The following is a 14,585-nucleotide window of genomic DNA, read 5'->3' on the forward strand; positions in this document are numbered from 1 at the left end:
ACCTCTGAGACGCTCTCCAGCCCCCAGGAACACAAGGGCTGGGGGCTGGGTGTGGTGCTGAGACTACACCTTTCGTCTCAGCACTGGGGAGGTAGAGGCAGGCAGATCTGTAAGAGTTGAAGGCCAGCCTGGTCTATGTAGTGAGTTCCAGGTCCAGGTCAGCCAAGACTGCAGAGTGAGACTCTGTCTCACCCTCCCACACCACTGAACCCCACAAAAAAGTGGGGGTTGGAGGGAAGGGGTGGACCGGAGAGCTGGCTCAGCAGTTGAGAGTGTGTAACTCTTCCCCCCAGAGAACATGAGTCTGACTTCAGAATTCATGTTAGACTGCTCACACAGCCTATAAGTTCAGCTCCAGTGTGTCTGACCAATACCTCTGCCCTCTGCAGGTATCTACATTTCATGTGCATCTACCTACATATACACCCGAACACAAACACAATTAAAAATAAAATAAAAATATTTATTAAGAGGTAGGGGGATTGAAAGGGGGGGAAAAGAGGATGGAAAAGAGGAAGAAAAGGAAAAACCTAAAAGATTTGTAAAGTGCTCTGCTTGAGGTGTGGCCATAGCACGTGAGCCCAGGGCCAGCCCCACCTCTCTCCCTTGTGATTGACTACCTCAGGATGAACTTTGCGGGTAGACGCCTAACATCACCCTCTTGGACTAGCATGCCCAAAGAGAAGTGGCTGGTGCTAAAATTAACTATTGGCATAGCAGAGGTGACCCACGCATATGACACTAGCAACTGTCTGGTTCTGGGACACACCTGTTAATGATGCCCGAGAAGTGGGCAGTCCCAAAGGTTGCTGGGCTACAGTGAGCATGTGGAGACATGGCAGCATCTCCAGTGATGCCTCCATCCCCACACTCCGTCCCCTTCTGGGCCAGTCCTGGGCATGCCCAGAGCTTCACAGACCACACAGGGTTTCAGCCAAGAATGAGGAGGGCAGGTGTGGAGGAGTTACCTCATCTAGCCAGGGCTGTTCCAGACTTCATGTGGGGAGATAGAATAGGGAATTGAGAGGAGACCAGGAATCCAGCTGGGGCAGTCCTGGCTGGGAAAAGTGTAAGAGCCTCGGTCCCTGTGCTGGGGAAAGAACCCAGGCAGGGGCACACTTCTGATATCCTTGCTGGAGAAGGACTGGATCGGCTGTGGGTCTGCAGCAAAGAATGCAAGCAAGGCTGACCTGGACACTGGATGTGTAATCCTTGCCACCGCCCTGTCTTTGCCATCTCCTGCTGGATGCCTGCCACAGCTTTCCCAGATTTGTGTGTGTGTGTGTGTGTGTGTGTGTGTGTGTGTGTCATTGACGTTGAGTTGTCTTTCACAATCACTTCCTACCTTTTATACTGAGTCAGGGTCTCATCTCACCCCAGAGCTTGCTGGTTCAGCTAACCAGGTTACCCCAGGAATCCTCTGTGTCCATCTCCTGAGCCCTGCAGTTACAGGAAGGCCACCATGCCCAGCAAGCAGTATTTAAATATGTGTTGAGAATCCAAAGTTCAGTCTTTAAGCTTGCCTGGAAATCCCTTTACCTATCCCCGTGTTCCTGGCCCTTGTTTGTTGTTTCGTTCCGTTTTAGACAGGGTCTCGTGTAGCTTATGTACCCTCCTTATCTATCGAAATAGCTGAGGATGGCCTTGAACTCTTCTGTTGATCCTTTTGCATGCTGGGATTGCAGGTGAGCATCACCATGCTCAGTTTATGGGGTGCTAAAGCTCAAACCCAGGCCTTCAGCCACGCAGGCAGGCTACACTCTACCAACTGAGTCATATCCCCAGCCCCATCTCTAGATGCTTCACCCACTCGTGCTACCTGCTGCTCTTCAACCTGGGGCTCCTTACCCAACAGCTTTTAGCATGGGCCTCTTTCTCTGCCATGGCCCATTTTAAAGAGAACACCCATTGCAGCTCAACTTTGGTACTCAGATCAAGTATAACAAGGACATCCACAAACAGACACGGGATCTGGGGGCACCTCGGAGCCAGCCTGTAATAATAATTCCGCTCTTCTTTCCCCAACGTTGTGCGGGAATGAAATCTCAACAGTCTGTCGTTGGACTTTCTAACACTGTACCTTGGCTGTTGGTTTAGGTGTCCGTCTCCCCCAGGGGCGTGCCATAGGTCTTTTTATTTCACTGATATCTGTGGCTCCAGGCCCCAGTCAGCATCTAACATACCATCTCAGGGAAGCTTGCGGATCTGGCCCACGCCAAACCTGTTTGAAGCAGACGGAAAAAGTAACCTGTGAGCGAGATTATGAAATGACAGAGATGACGCGAGGGGCTTTCGAAACCTGGGAAGGCATCTACCCACGTGAATTACAGCCTCTTGCTATTCTTGGCCATCAGAGGCTCAGGCTTTGACCCCGACGCAGCCAACCAGAGCCCGCAGTCAGCTGGGGACAGAGCAGCCCTGCAACGCAGACCTCTGCTGCCGCCTAGTGGCTGCTGGTCTCCTAGTAGCTGAGCTGAGGCTGCCTGAGTCTGCAGCAAGCCTTTAGAGTTCACCTCTGCTGCCGGGTTCAAATGGGGGACTAGGGGAAGCAAAGAGAAGGCCATTCAGGGCCTTCCTTTTTTTTTTTTTTTTTTTTTTTTTTTTTTTTTTTTTTTGCAGTGTGACTCAGGATGATATTCAGTGACCTCCTTCACCTTCCTAAGCATCCGTTTCTCATCGGCAAAATAAAGATGGCTACTACTCCTATGGTTGCTGTGTAGATTAAAGGAGACTGCATGGAAGCTGTTTAATAAATCCTAAATATTCACACGCTAGCTATTGCTAGGCAGTTGCAGGTTAGGCTGGCCTCAAACTCACTATGAAGCTAGGGATGCCCTTGACCTTTTGACCCTTAACGCCCCCATCTCCGGAGTGCTGGGATTATGGCCATGCACCACTGCGCCCTGTTTATGCAGTGCTGGGGATCAAACCCAGGACCTCATTTATGTTAGACAAACACAGCCAACTAAGCTACTTCCCCAGCCCCCATTGCTACAATTAAAACAAAGACATCCTCGGAGATGCCCATGTTTCATCCCCCTCTGTCATTAGGGTGCCTCTGCCCACACGAAATCTCACTCTTTCCCTGCAGTACTAGAACTTCAACCCAAACCCGTGCATGCCAGACACTTACACCACCACTGCACTGCATCCCTAGCCCCAGTGCCTGATGTCTGCAGAGCCGAGATGAGATATCTTGTCTCTGTTCTGTACATAGGACCTGGAGGCTGCTCGGTGGTGCTGGGTGAAGGGGTGAAAAGTATTATGGGTAAGTGCGACATGCTTCTAGAGGCTTTCCTGTGTAGGGCACAAGTGAGCTGGCTTCCCGGGTAAAAGCACTTGCCATCAAACCTGACGACCTGTGTTGGACCCCCTGGTACCCACTTGGAAGAAGGAAGAGAACTGGCTCCTGTGGGTTGTCCTCTTTGCTCTACTCATGTGCACACCCAACCACTCAACATAATACATAGATAAATGCAAATTTAAAAAATTAAGATTTCTCTGTACAGTCTAAAACTTCTATATTAAACATAATCACTGAGAGGGAGGGGCTCACTCACCTTACAGGCATAATCACTTTTATAATCACATAAAAACGTATTAATGGGGAGCAGTGGGACTAGGGGGGAAGCTGGTGCAGAATTGCATCCTTCCCCAGTGCACAGTCGCCATCTCCAGGTGGCAGTGACGGTAAGTGACAAGCATTCCCTTCCCACATGACTCCCCAGTTCACCCCTGCCTCTCCATGTTGACAGTGAATCACTCCGGGGGATAATTAGGAGCACAATAGTTCCCTGAAATTCTACATAAGCAACATCTGATGGCAGGTGTGTGCCTAGCTCAGAGACAGAGTGGAACACACACACAATGCCCAGGACCTCCTCACACCAGTTCTTGGTGGGCCAGGTGCCAGGGCTTTGGTCCTTGGGTGGTCTGAAAACCCAAACCTTGGCTGACTTGGGATGGCATAGTGTTAGGAGGAAGAAGTTGGCTCATATCACTCGTCGCTGCCCTCACTACCTGGAGGAGAGTGGGGTCCATTCAGGGCAGGCCCCACTTCTGTAGTGTGTCCCTTCCTTTTCTCAAGTTTTCCTTATTAAACATTTTTGCTTGTGATTATAAAAGTATACATTTGCTATAGAAATTTTAGAATGTACAGAAAGTCTAGAGAGGGCCAAACCCACTCATAATATAATCATTCACCTGGTAGGTGACCGTGAGCAGCCCCCGGCCCTTAGCACGAAGAGCACATCTCAGCCTCCCCAGAGAGCATGCTCAGACAAGGCACCCAGCACCCTGCGACAAGCACCAAGGGTTGTTTGATGGATTTCTTTCCTGTTTTCTCTAAACATACATCTAGTTTGTTTTGTTTGAAGGTGAATATGATATGTGTGTGTACATGTCTGTCTGCGTATGCCTGTACATGCATGCGTGCGTGTGTGTGTGTGTGTGTGTGTGTAGGCCGTAGGTTGATGTTAGATGTCTCCCTCAATCATTCTCCACATTTTTTTTTCTTGAGACAGGGTCTCTCACAGAATCTGGAGTTCAATTGTGAAAGATCAGCTGGCTTCCAAGCTCCAGGAATCCTCCTGTCTCTGCCTTCCCAGTTTTGGAATTACAGTTATGTGCCATCATGCCTGGCTCTAAATGCACATATTTAATATATTAATATAAAGTATATTTAATTAACATATTTAAGCGTATAATTTAATACATATTTAATCATGTGTGTGTGTACTAGGACTCAAACTCAGATCCTCACACCTAGAAGGCAAGCAGTTTGCCAATGGAGTCTCTTTAGCCCCTCTTTTGTTTTTTGTTTTTGTTTGTTTTGTTTTTGATACAGGGTCTCTAGTTGAGTTCCTATCCTACCCCCACCCCTCCCCCACGTGCTGAGTTACAGGCATGCATCACCATGCCTGGCTTTATACCTAGTTATTTTAAGCACTGAGGTCACACTGTGTCTCTTTAGGCTACCTACCAAAACCATCCTCTTGCGTGTAACATCGGTTGTCCTCTGAGTTTCACTCTTTCGGCGATTCTCAATATTGCTGTGATTCAAATCCTTGTATTTATTGATTCTTATTATTTTTTTCAGTTAGTGCATTAGCCAGCGTTCCCAGAGAGGCTGAGAACACAGTTGTCATTCTGTCCTTGAAGCTGGATGTCTCCATGGTTCCTGGTCTTCACACTGTGTTAGAAGCCTGGGAATACTGGTTTTGGAGTCACTGACAGAGACAGCGGCAGCCTGGATGGGGAAATCAACTTGGCAGCAAGAGGGAAGCCGGGAACCAAAAGATAAAAACACTACTACTTCTTCTTCTCCTTCTCCTTCTCCTTCTCCTTCTCCTTCTCCTCCTCCTCCTCCTCCTCCTCCTCCTCCTTCTTTTCCCCTCCTCTTATCTGGCTGCTTCCAGAAGATGGGGCCCACACTTGGGGGTGGTCACCCAGCATCAATTAAGGCAATCAAAACAATCCCTCCAAGGCTTCCTGCTCAGGTGATTCTAAATTATAACAGTTTAAACATTTAAAGCCAGCAATCCCAGCTAGCATACAAAGCAATGAGTTCTGTGGTGACATTTTCATATACACATGTTGAACTTGACTCACATCTGCCCTTTCAGTCCCCGCCCATGAGCCCCAGTCCCATTGGTTCCTGTCTTTCTTCCACATAACATCCTTTCTGTTGACTTGTTGGGGGGGGGGGGACGCAGGGAATTGCAACACACACCTGTAATCCCAGCACTCAGAATGCAGAAGCAGGAGGATCACAGTTTTCAGACAGTTTGAGCTACACTGTGAGACCTGGCCTCAGAAAAACAAAATGATGGACTAGGGAGATGGCTCCGTGGGTAAAAGATCTTGCTTTGTAAGCATGAAGACCTAAGTTTAAATCCTCAACACCCACACAAAAAAACAACTGGGCATGAACATATGGGTCTGCATCTCCACTATGGTAGAGGACAGAGGCAGGAGGATTGCTGTGTAGACAATGGTTTATGTGTATTGTAGAAGTATAGTACGTTTTGCTGGCTGCTGTTTTAGCTCCAGGTTCAGTGAAAGACTGCGTCTTGCAGGAATAAAGCAGAGAGTAACAGAACATGACATCCTCTAGTTTCTACACGGTAATGCACATGAAGTGGTACACATATGTGCACATGCATGTATAATACACAGAGACCTAAATTTTTAAGCTAAACAATGAAAACAGAAAAGAAGGAGGAGGAGGAAGAAGAGGAGGAGGAATGAAAACAGACAGAATCCAGGAAGGCAACACCCAAGTCAATCATTTTTCATTCTAGGATATAAGAGGGAAAAAGGAAGAAATCAATAAAAACAGTTAAAAATGGGATTCAGAAATTGAAGTCTGTGCATTTTTAGATGAAAAGGCTTCCGTGCACCCAGAAAAGGTGAGTAAAAACACACGTAACTCAGGCGCAGTGCTGTGAGATTTCAGGACCCTGGAAGATGGGGATGGTTTGATTCAACACACTCCAGAGGGAAGAGAACACGCGACATAGACTCCCTGCAGATCAGTGTCTGGCTGCCCAGCAGCCACTCTGAGCAAGGAGACAATGAAGCGACTTTGCAAGAAAGATTATCTCCAGTCTAGACCATATGCCCAGCCAACTGCCAATAAAATAGAATTAAAGGGCATTTTCAGATAAGCAAGTTCCCCCAAAATTGACCTAGTGGCCACCCTTTTTCTAGAAGCTACTGGAGGGTGTGCTCTACCAAAGCAAGAAACAAAGCCTAGAAAGAGAGCCAGGAAACAGGAAGGATAGGGCGGCCCAGCCGCAGAACCCAGGATGACAATGAAGGCACAGCCTAGGGAAGCCGCCAGGCACTTACCATGGCTATATGCATGATGGCCACTGTCTCAGCTAGCCACTCTACCCAGAGATAGAAGAGACAGGTTCCAGGGAATGTAGCCCAGCACTACCCCCTCCCCCAACAGATCTTACTACATACCCGAGCCAGCCTAGAGTCTGCTGTGTAGACCAAGCTGGCTTCTATCTGGTGTGGAGGTAAGGCTTGTGCTCCATCCCCAGCCTTCCAGTTTGGTATGTAGCTGAATGGTCTCATCATTGTGCTGGTGAAGTCCCTGCAGTGCCCTCTGAGAAAGCGGACTTGGTAAGAACTCTGTTCACCCCTGATGAAGCATCCCACTCCCACCCGGGAGCTAGAGGTGAGCTGTAGTAAGCAGCCGCCTTCTAACTAAGACCTGCTGCAAATTCACTGTGGCCCAATGACAGTGCAGCCATTGATGTTGCAAGGCTTGCTGGTGACACTTCCTAAGGACTTCTGTGAGGAAGATCTTAAACCCCTGAAACTCCTGCTTCCGCCTCCTAAGTCCTAGCATGCACCTGGCTCAATAACAGTTCGCTTTCTAAAAATTTCCCGCACGTTCCCACCAAAATACATTTGCCTTGTTGTTTAATACTCTGCATAATCCTCAGTGGCCACACTGACTGCAGCAAGCTTTCCAGCATCGCTTCCACGGCCAGCGTGAGGACAGCTGTGCTGCCTGTCACTCACAGATCAAAGGAGTGAGGTGGGTAGAGTGTGAAGATGTGCATAAGCACCTGACTTTGAATCTAACCCATATAAAAAGATGGACAAGATGGTACACGCTTGTAATCCCAGAGCTAGGGGACAGAGACAAGCACATTACTGGAGCTCACTGGCCAGCCAGGGAGCAGGTGGCAAGCCCCAGGTCTGGGTGAGAGACCCTGTCAAAGCAGAGTTCCTCAAGGAATCACACAAGAGGCGTCAGGCCTCCACATTCACACAGGATCGTGCGCCTGTGCAAAGTGGTTGACACCTAGGGAAAGGTCTTTGACACTGGTCCTTTACGTATCATTGGCTCTGGTGTATATTCATTCTTCCTCATCAAAGAAGATCTGCTCCATCCTTCTGCACAGCTGGACTGACAGACATCAAACAGAAGTGGCAAAGAAGCCAACCTAGCACTTCAGAAAAATCCCTGCTGGTTTGTCTGATTTAAGGGTTTTTGGCTTGGATGGGTTTTTGTTTTGCTAATCCTGGTGGAGGAAAAAAGAAAAAGAAAAACTAGAAGCAGAGGGAGGTGGAGAGAATGAGCGAGTGTGAGAGCAAGGGGGCAGAAGAAGGGGAGAACCGGGCAGAAAGAGAAAGAGGAGAAATGGAGAATGAGAAGGAAAAGAAATGAGGATGACGGAGGAGGGGAAGACGGGGAAACCATCTGAATGATCCGCATTTCAGTTCTAAGGCTCTTAGCTTGCTCCATAGTAGGGAAAGCCTGCAGTCTGCAGGACAGAAGGCAAGAACCCCAGCATGTGGGACCTACAGCACTCAAGGCTGCTTCTCGTGCCTCCTGGGTTTTGTTGTTAGCATGCTGACAGCCAGAGGGAGCATCAGCAAGACTTGTGCATATGCATGTGTGCATGTGTGTGCATGTGCATGTGTGCGTGCGAGTGGTGTGAATTGTGCAGAAATGATTAACTAAGCACTGCGAACACAGAGGAAGGGTAGTTACATCATTAAAAAAAAAAAAAAAAAAAAAAAACTGACCTGAAGAGGCTCCTGAAGGCAGGTACCATGACAGTAAGGGAGGTGACAATTTTTGTAATGATACAAAGAATCTAAGATTTATGCCTGTGTCTGCTCTGCCGTCCCCAACCTGGCTTCTGCTCTTCTTCGAGTCTCTGAAACCCCTGGTCAGTTCTTGGTCCTACCAAACCCTTAAGAAGATGCACTATAGCAGCCTTTGGTCCAGTATGGGAGATAAGTTTCAACAAAAAGCCACCATTGGAAATCTCAGAGCTACTCAAGGGACAGAATGCAGCAGTTCATCATAGCCCCCTCAGCTATTCACTGGGAACTTATAATGACACAGTTTCGTTAGACATGTACCTATGATTCATCTTCAAAGCATCCCAGTAGGGTTATGTCACACTAGACAACTCCCCATGGACCCTCAGCTCACAACACCCCTTCTCAGGCTCATCCTCCAACACGGAGGGGATGTTTATGGTTTATGGGTTGAAGACAACAGAAGCAACTCTAGCTGAAGGAGAAGTGGTTCTATTATGACCTACTAAACGGCCGAATTGTAGGTCAGTGATAGGACACTTTGTACTATGCATGAAGAAGCCCTGAGTTCAATCCTCAGTCTGGCAGGAAATATTAGAAAGCTCTAGAAAAACAGGCATTAGGTGGGCTTCCAGAAAATGGCCAGGAGCCCACTGCTGAACCAGCCTACCATGAAACTGGTTCCCATGGCAACTCCAGAAACCAGTGCCCCTGGTGTTCTCATGTTAGCTAAGTCACTGCTCCAGCTGACACTCTGCATCACACACAGTGGGCTCAAAATCCTGAACATGAACCAGGAGATGCAGGTGTCTAGATTCTGTTTAAGGAAGATCGTCTCACAGAGTAAAAACACTGGGGATCTCTCCACAGGTTTAGCCGGCCACAAATGAAGCCTCCCCGAGTAAGGTGGGTTCTCAGTGCTACTGTCTCTACTGACATCTGGCAGAGGCTGAGATCATCAGGTTCCCTCTAAGAATAAGGAAGGGCTAGGCAGATGACGCAGTCAGAGAGTCCTGCCGCTCAAGCATGAGGACCCTAGTGAGTAGCAATCATCCCCACACTTTGGAGGTGGAGGCAGGAGAATTAGGATCCCCAGCAGCCATCTAAAAGCCAGGCGTGGATGCCTGTGTCTGGGACCCTGCCCTGAGGAATAGGGGTAGAGATGGGCAGACCCTGGGACCATTGACCAGAAAGCTTAGCTGAATCAAGGAGCTAAGTGTCAGGGAGAGGTCCTGTTTCAAAAAAGGTGGAGACTGGCAAAGTAAGACATCAGATGTCAATTTATGACCTATATACCTGACCCGCATCTGCATACAGCCACAGGACATCTATCACACACACAGAGAGAGAGAGAGAGAGAGAGAGAGAGAGACAGAGACAGAGAGACAGACAGAGAGACAGAGACAGAGAGACAGAGACAGAGAGACAGACAGAGACAGAAACACAGAGACACAAAGAGAAAGAGACAGAGACACAGAAAGAGAGACAGAGACAGACAGAGACACAGAGAGACAGAGACAGAGGAGTACCAGTGCTGGGAATGTAGGTGAGTTGGTGGAGGGCTCGCTTAGCATGCATGAAGGTCTCGGTTTGCTCTCCAGCACAACAGAACTGGGGACAGTGGTGAATGACAATTATCCCCACACTTTGGAGGTGGTGGCACAATTAGGAGATCATTCTTAGCTACACAGTAAGTTCAAGACCAGCCGGAGATACATGAAACGCTAACTCAAAGGAAAAAAAGAGTGTCCAGAGATGTAAACTGAATTTGGCTAATCTAAAGCAAGGGCTGCCCTCCAGGTTCTGTCTGGGGCCAGGGAAGATGCAGGCTTCACTGCCAAGCCTCATCCAAGTCCAGGAAGCTTTAAAAACTGATGTTAATTTGACAAACAACTTCGTGCTTGTTAACCTCAATCATTAAAAATAAGGTCTGGCCAGATGTGGCAGTGCATAGCTGTAACCCCAGCAGTGAGGATGTGGAGGTGGAAAGATCGAAAATTCAAATTGAACCTCAGATAAATATCAGGTTCAAGTCTTCTATGTGAGGCACTGTCTCAAAAGAAAAAACTTTATACTGTGTAAGTCTTTTTTTATTTCATTTTTCTGCTAATTTAATTGTTAAAAGCTACGTGGGTCATCTTAGGTCCACTAGTGAAAGTTCATTATGGAATAAACAAATTAAAGTGACCGAAAAAGAGAGACACTGGGACTGAGATATTTGTCTGTAGCATCAGGCACTTCTCCAGCACAGGCCCTGCATGGAGAAGACTTGGTTTAACTGCATCAAACCTCTCTCAAAACAAAGGCATGAAAGCCATCCTCCAGCTGGGCGTGATGGTGCACGCCTTTAATCCCAGCACTTGGGAGGCAGAGGCAGGCAGATTTCTGAGTTCGAGGCCAGCCTGGTCTACAAAGTGAGTTCCAGGACAGCCAGGGCTACACAGAGAAACCCCGCCTCAAACAACAACAACAACATCAAAGAAAGCCATCCTCCAGAAAACTAAAGAACTAACTAACGAACTAACTGACTGACTAACTAACTATCTAACTAACCAGCCTGACTCCTGTATTGTGACATGAGCACTGAAGATCATTTTTGTGAAGTTAATCCCAGCACTCAGGAGGTAGCCTGATCTGCAAAGTGAGTCCAAGACACCCAGGGCTACACAGAGAAATCCTGTCTTGGAGGGGAGGAGAGAGAGAAAGAAAATGAGAGAGGGGAGGGGAAGGGAACAGGGAGTGGGAGAGGGACAGAGAACCACATCTGCTGGCCTCTAAAGGTCAGTCTCCAGAGGAAACCATAATTCTCATAAAAGCTGAGGGAACTTGGCAGACAGAACATCTCTCTGCACAACAGGTGCCACAACACCCTGGACCTGGGACCGTCCTCAGGGCTCCAGCCAGGGTGGAACGGTGCCCAGCTCACCACGCTCCAGGCTCTCTGCCTAATCATCTAGTTTTATTGCATTCTCAAAAGCCCCGGAACATGACATTTGGAATTTTAAGGACCGAGTGCCGTAGGCACAGAGGATGCACCGCGGTGCACAGAAGTTTGGTCTCAGTACTGGTCATCCTGGACCTGTCTTTCCAGGCCCTTCCTGGGGCTGAGTGACCTTCTCTGCCTCAGAAACCATGAGCCACCCGAGGCCCTTCCGATGAACCGGTTGCCCCTTTAAGCTAGAGACAGCTCTGATTTTTGACACTAATGAGTCTATAGTGAAAGTGGCCTTCATCCCCTCTGCAGATATGAAGATCAATCGTCATGGATGTTAAACAGTTTGCCCTTGACCTCCATACTAGTCACTAACTGAAACCAAGTTCCCAACCACTCGGCCTACTTCCTTATCTCTCCCCTTCCATAGCACTGGTTGAAGTTTTAGCATCCCAGCCTTGAGGCTTCCAATACTTTTTAGTGTGGGTGAGGGATGGGCTAATAGGAATCTTAAATATTGGTGGTGGAAATGCAAACCGATAAGAATGTTGTGGGGGGGGGGAGAGTATTCTCGAGAGAAGCAAAACTCACAGGACATATGCTTACACACAAGTGTGTTTCAGGACTGCGCTCACACAACTGTGCTGAGTGAGAAGTCCGACCATCTGCTCCCTGCAAGCAAGCAAACCCACGAAGCCAGTGACATCATACAGTCCCTGGCTGAGTCCCAAGGACCAGAGGCGTCTACGGTAAATGGCCAGACTCAACCCAAGGGCCTGAGATCCATCTATGTCCAAGTCCTAACCATTGCCTGTAGCTGATACCCAAATTCGTTTCCAGCCTAGACCTCTTCATTGAACTTTAGATTTGCAAAAGCCAGTAGCCAGACTGGAGCCTGCCCTGGCCCAAACCTTTTATCCCAATTCCCACCTTACTACAATGGACGTGAACCCATTTCACACTACGGGGATCACCTGACACCTGCTCCTGAACCTGGAAGTCACTCAGACTCTCGCCACCTTCTGTCCTGTATATACAGTTTCTCAGTTAAAGCAGTCATTGTATTTTCAAACACACCTTCCCCTCATTCCTCCTCCCCGTCTTCACTCCCATGGCCTGTGCTGAGCTATTAATCCAGTGGGTTTCGTTCAGCATGGTCTTTTGCCCCTCCTTTGAAGTTAGATGTGCCTGTGTGGTTCTATCTTCACATCTGATGGTGAATCCCAAAGCTTTCTCCCTCCTGCCCTGCAGATTATGGGAGCTGGGTTCAAGAGGAAGACTTGCCCTTGGAGCCCCTAAGTGGCTAAGGTGATCAGAACCCCTCTGCTGACCCATGAAAGCAAATGAGTATTTAGTAAGTCATTACAATCAGAGGTTGTGTGTTACCGAAGCACAACCTGCTCACCCTGTCTAAAGTGCCCTCTTGGCTCAGTCAGCCGGTCTCCTGAACACCATTCTGGATGGGCTTCTATCGTTCTGACCACGCGGGGTGGCAGGTAGCCTTTGGGGAACGTCGATCAAATCCACATAGTTCCCTAAGACCCCACAGCACTTCCTGTGGTACACAGAAGAAAATCCAAACTCGGGGTGGAGTGGGGGAGTTAGTCAACAAAGTGCCAAGCGTGAGCACCGAGTTGGGTTCCCAAAGCCCGCAGAGTGAGGCATGGCAGCCAGCACCTGGTATCCCAGAAGATGCCTGCAGATCTCAGGGGCCAGCAAATCTAGCCTATTGACAAGTGTCAGAGCAGTGGGGAACACTGTCTCAAAAAAAAAAAAAAGATGGCAGTGATTGAGTAATAGCACACAAGGTTGTCCTCTGTCCTCCACCTTCTGCCTAAAATACTTTCCCACAAGGTCATCATCTTCCGTCTCCTCACCGGCTTCAGTGATCCAGCTCAGGGAGGGCGCCCGCACACCCTGCCACCGCTCCTTGTTCGGCTCAGCTCCTAGGTTCTCATCACACTCTTTTCATGTTTACTTAGTCACTGAGTTGCAAGCTGTACAGAGGCCATGTCAGCCCTTGGTAAATATTTTTTGAGTGGAACAAAGACTGAAAGCAAAGGCGAGTTTCAAAACACAGTGTGTGAGGCAACTGTGGCTCAAGAGCTAGCAAAATATCCTTGACCAATTCTGATGACTGTGGCCCAGCCGCCTCTCAAGTTCCTCACATTCCCCAGAAGCCATAGTGCCCCTAGCAGGCTGCGGGTTCTCTAGGAGGCTCAGCTTAGAGTCTGTTCTCCACTGGAGCCTGGCAGTATACTGGTGTGAGGCCCGCCTGGCACAGGTGCTGACAACCAGGCAGCCTGGAGGAGATGGGGCAGGCAAAAGCTGGTGCCGTCGTGGTCTGTGGACAGCTCTTTAAAACAGTACAAGGTAAAGGTTTCCAGTGCCCACAGATGGAGAAATGTGTAGAGAGCCCATTCTAGAAAGTTCTCCCCACTGCACTATTGGTATCACCAACCCTAGCCTGGGATGCTTGGTTTCTAGTCTCTGCTGCATCCCCCTCCATCCTCCCAGCTCACACAGATGCCATTCCTTGGTCCTCCCCATTCCCGACACTTCTGGGGGCATACAGGACATGGGCATGTTGTCCCCATTCTCAGAGACAAAGAGACTGTGGCCCAGGGAGGCTAGGAGTCTCTCCTGGGATCACATGGGGAGTTTAGAGGTGAACTTAAACAAAGTTAGAGACCCAGAGAAGAAAGGTTTGGTCTCTTCTTCCATCCGAGTCCACACACGAGGGAAATGGTTAGGAGTCGAACACCACTAATCTAATCCTTATAACCTAATCCCCGTCACCTGTTCCTGGGCGGCAGGGGAGGAGGACTCCTTGCTTTGTGGTTTGTGACCTTGGATTTAGAAGCACAGTAATTTAGCCTGGTAAGTGGCCTGCCTCTGCTGAGATCCCCTGGAGCCAGCTCTTGTTTAGTCAGTCTTGTCTTACCTATCTTCCTGCCCCTCCCCCCCACCACCACCCTGATTACCGGGCATGCTCAGTTCAGTTACCAGACCTCACAGCTGGCCCCACCCACCACACCCATCCCAGACAGCACCCCATCCTCAAGCAATGAAGGCTTGA

At 48.8% G+C, this 14,585-nt stretch overlaps 1 long non-coding RNA gene across 1 annotated transcript; it reads right to left on the minus strand.

Annotated features, from left to right (window-relative positions):
• Positions 1–442: 442 nt before the first annotated feature.
• On the minus strand, positions 443–13,457 carry LOC115031329. The gene is made up of 4 exons (XR_003836954.1): positions 13,384–13,457; positions 6,973–7,117; positions 4,982–5,248; positions 443–2,221 (listed from the first exon to the last, which is right to left on the minus strand). It is a non-coding gene; the product is annotated as an uncharacterized LOC115031329 (long non-coding RNA).
• Between the last annotated feature and the right edge of the window lie 1,128 nt (positions 13,458–14,585).

This window comes from Mus caroli, chromosome 6 (genome assembly GCF_900094665.2).
Source record: "Mus caroli chromosome 6, CAROLI_EIJ_v1.1, whole genome shotgun sequence".
Taxonomy (NCBI): Eukaryota; Metazoa; Chordata; class Mammalia; order Rodentia; family Muridae; genus Mus; species Mus caroli.